This window comes from Maylandia zebra, linkage group LG6, assembly GCF_041146795.1.
Source record: "Maylandia zebra isolate NMK-2024a linkage group LG6, Mzebra_GT3a, whole genome shotgun sequence".
Lineage (NCBI taxonomy): Eukaryota > Metazoa > Chordata > Actinopteri > Cichliformes > Cichlidae > Maylandia > Maylandia zebra.
In genome coordinates, this window is record NC_135172.1 from 11,055,171 (window position 1) to 11,059,759 (window position 4,589).

Sequence of the window (4,589 nt, forward strand, 5' to 3'; positions counted from 1 at the left end):
CACTATACTAAAATATAATGACAGCATCCATCTTGTCATAAAACTACTAAACAGCTGATACATGAACAAAATAACTCACAAGCTTTCAAATTTGAGCATTTTTATTACCTTGAAATCAGGTTGCCCTCATGTAAATGTGTTTATTTACATTCATTCAAGTGGCTACCAAGTGTTTTCTTCAAACAGGACACCTGACAAACAAAAAATGTCATATTTAACGACATGTTCACATTTAATAATATCCAGAGTACCTTTTAGTTAGAATCACTGCCTTGTGGTAGTTTTGCCTCAGCCAAATGGTTAAGGTGTGGTTTACATCCATCTCTGTCCACTTATGATACAGTATACACATGTAGTCAGTTATAGCCAAACACCTTTGATTACTGAATTACATTCACTTCATTAATGAAGTGAATGTAATTCACATTTGTGTGAACATTTGTCTGAGATTAACTCTTTGGGCTCTTTACCTTACAATATAACATACTTGGGTCAAAATTTGTTGACTGTTTAAGTGGTGCCACATGAATACAACTGAACAGATCTAAAGAAGATGTTCCTGAACTTTGGGTTTATTCGAACAGGACTGATGGATAACCACAGGACTTTTCCCCATATGATAACTACAACACATAATAAATTAAGACAGATTACTGTCCCAAACTTAAAGATAAAAGTGTATTTACGGGACTTGTTTTGTCAGTGAGGAGCAAAGTATAATTAGAAGTGCTTGTTCTGATGAAAAGTTAAACTGTAAACAGCAGCATAGTGAATAAGGATCTGTGTCCACGAATCCTCAGCAGTGACAACACTTAAACATCATAGTTCAAAATCCTTAATGCACACCTTTTTCTCCACGGTGTTCAAATTCTCTAAGCTGGTTAAGTAGAGGAAAAAGTCTGACATATTTCATGACCATTAAATGTTAGACAAGGCTCTGAAAACGAGGTTACAGTTACAAACAAAAACCTCTGCTAGTGCGCACAGACCCTAAATCACAACAAATAAGACAATAGTAAGACAAATTACTACAAAGTCTTGTTACCGCTCTTCATATAACAGTGTGACAAAGTCCTGAATGCAGCCTTGCATGTTAGTACATCAAGGTCCATCTGAGCTTTAAGTAAAATACACTCAGCTTTTCCTTGGATTTTAAGAGTTGCTCAGTTCATACAGGAACTGCAGCAGTCGGAGTTAACGTGTCGCTGTGTTGCTCCTCCGTGTCAGCCATTGAGACTAGTCGCAATTTATTCTGAGAAAAAAAAAGAGAAACAACAAGTCATTTTTAAAAAGTTTGTATTTTTATAATTTTTTTTTACCTAGAGCATAAACAACATAAACAAAAAAAGGATTAGGGCTGTGCGATATGACGATATATATCAGATTACGATATAAAAATGTCTATCGTTTCATATTATACACTATTCTTTGTTTTGTGGTGTTGCAAAATAAACTGTTTACGGCAATATTTTTTTCATGGTTTTGATGGTCACTGTAGTTGCTATATTATTTCTTAAAGTTCTCTCCTTCTCTTATACTTAAAATAACCACACTATGGACGGACAAGTGACTGTTTTTACGCATACTTTCGTTACCAACAATGAGGATAAAACCATCGTGTGGCTCCGCCGTCCGCTTGTTTATTTTCCACATAAACCTTTCACAATAAAGCTCAAGTTTCTGTTGAGACTTTTCAAACTAAACTGAAATGATATACATTATTCTCAAACATAAAATTTCAGAATATGCATCAAACAAATGACCTCAAATAAAAACATCAAGTAACTATAAATGGCGCTTACAGTCACCACGCAGACGAAGGCACAGAGAATACCAGCATGGACAGCAAGGATGAGGCAGAACCAGAAGGACCAGTCAAAAGAAATCGAGGACCTTATTGTTAAATGAGGGGCTACCTCTGTAGCATGGACATGGTTTGGTTATGAAAAGTCTGACACGCCCCAGAAAACTGTACTATGCAAATTATGCCACAAACTGGTCCCCACCACCACTCGAACACGACAAACCTCTTTAACCACCTACACAAGAATCACATGAAAGAGTTTCGAGAGAGTTTACGAATGAAAAGCAAAAAAGAGTCGTCAGGTGCTCAAAATAATCCTTAGACTCAAACGTTAGAACAGGCTTTTCCTTGCAGCACGCCGTGTAATAAATACTCAGAAAGAAAATGGCGGCCATTTAAACTCATGTCTAAAAATGTATAGTTTCATGCATTGGTCAAAACACTCGACTCCAGGTACACGACGCCCAACTGAAAACATTTCACATAAGTCGAGTTGCCCGAGAATCACAGAATTTACAGAAAATGCACTATTTTGTGATATATATCGTTATCAGGAGAGATACGTCTTATATTGGGATATGAGATTTTGGTCATATCACGCAGCCCTACAAAGGATTATAATTCACGTAGAGTTGCATACACATAACACCATTCTGTTGCAACAAAAGCAGTTTATAATTAAAGTAACATACATACCTTGAAAAACTAAATCAACCACAACATTAAACTCACCTTGTGTTTGTAGAGAAGGTGATCAGGGTTTTTCTTCATTTCCTGAGACCAGCTGCTCTGGATCATCACCAGCTTGTATCTTCATCTTTTTTTTTCACTCGGGGAAGTCTTTCCTTTTCTTGGCCATTGCTCTGCACTGGAAAACCAAAGTGTGTGATCAAAGGTGAAATAAGGGATATTTTTCCACTGCAGGACTTAAAGTGCTTCAAGTAGTGATAGCTGTTGATCCATTTCTCAAATAATCTGTAAGGATCTGGATTTTTAAGAAAGATACAAATATCTCTGCTTATATTTGTCTAAAAGCTTGATATAGACAAGGCATATAGAGCCCCTGCACACCAGCACTGCACTTACTATTTCAATCAAGAAATAGTTATTATTGATTTATTATTGAATTTTTTTAGTAATAATTTTTAGTATTTAATCACATTAGCACAGTGGGGTGACAAAAATATTCCACATACAAGAAATACTGCTCAGCATTTCATAAATGACATTTTCAACAAATGTTGGAGTAAAAACACAGTTACAGGGAAAATGTGTCTGTCTGTAAATATTAACTAAACATTTCTATGTGCTACAAAATAGACATACTGTAATTGTAAATGTGCTGAGGTGAAACTATACTTTCAATAATTTTACCACTACAGTCTGTTAACCACCGAAATAATCTATGCTGGTCAGCTAGCTAAAAGTCTTTACTTTAGCAGCCCAAATCAGAGGCTAACATTAGCATTTGCTAGCGTCAGCCAGGAAGGTCTGAGGCTTAAACTAGGGTTAGTGTAACTTTGCCTGAAACCCTTTAAAGTGTACAGTAGAGCCAACTGTAAAACACAGGTATTGATACAGTACTTATTAGAGTCCTAGAATAATTTCTAGAACCATGAAGTTCTCACTTTCCCAGTTATCCACATCGCTGACTTTCGCTAATTAGCTAGTTAGCAGTCACAGCTGTGTAATACCCAGAGAGACACAGACAGCTAACTATAATATTTATGAAAACTGGTTCAGCCACTGAAGGGCAAAACTGGTGGTATCACAGTAAAAATTATTTTAACATTAACTAAAATAAAGCTTAAGTCATGTTAAACCTAAATAACAATTATTTTAAAAAATGAGTCAGCAAAATATTCCTGACTTGTCTGGAGACAGCCGAAACCAGTTAACAAATAAATGAACAATTCTTTCTAAATAAAAACACGGAGTCTTTTGAAAAACATTATTTTAATAAAACGAAACATGAGTTTTAATACTTACCACAGAAATTTGAAGGCAGTTTCTCCAACTTCAGAATCCAAAATCCAGATGAAGCCTGAAAGAAGCCTAATGGCTGCTCTTGCGCTTACTTTTCCCTCCTTTTCAGGTTCTTTTTCCCACAATGCATTGCAGTAGTTGAGAAATACAGAAAAATACCTGTAAATGACTAATACGGAAAATTCCTTCACGTTTATACAGTAGATTGTACTGTATTTTTACGGATTTTTTTTACAGTGTACCTTAAATCAACAGTTCGGGATTCTGGTGGTGTAATAATCATTGTTTGAAAATGTTTGAGTCATTTAGTACCAACTGAGCATTGTTTGACTGCCACAGCCTACCTGGGTATTGTTGCTGACCATGTCCATCCCTTTATGACCACAGTGCATCCATCTGGGCTGCTTTCAGCAGTAAAACACACAGTTTTGCATTATCGATGTGCAGTCAACAAGTCTGCAGCTGTCATGTCAGTATGGACCAAAGTCTCTCATGAATGACCTTACAGCAGCAACCTTTCTGAATCTCTGTAAAGAATAATTAAAATAGTTCTGAAGGGAAAAGAGGGTTTAATTTGGTACAAGCAAGATGTAACTGGCAAAGAGATTGGCGAATGTAAGTGGTAATTTATAAATCATAAACCAAACAGCTGGAATCTATCACAGTTAAACTCAGCTCTTTGTTGCAGACCCAAGTTACTCTTTTTGTTAGCCAACTGCAAACTTCACATTATGTTATTAAAAAAACATCTTATATTGACATTGGCACAACAGCAAGGAGTTGTTGCATCACACCTATT

At 36.0% G+C, this 4,589-nt stretch overlaps 1 long non-coding RNA gene across 1 annotated transcript; it reads right to left on the minus strand.

Annotated features, from left to right (window-relative positions):
* Positions 1–726: 726 nt before the first annotated feature.
* Positions 727–4,020, minus strand: LOC143418912 (uncharacterized). Its single transcript, XR_013098859.1, has 3 exons — positions 3,794–4,020; positions 2,537–2,672; positions 727–1,252 (listed from the first exon to the last, which is right to left on the minus strand). It is a non-coding gene; the product is annotated as an uncharacterized LOC143418912 (long non-coding RNA).
* Positions 4,021–4,589: the final 569 nt, after the last annotated feature.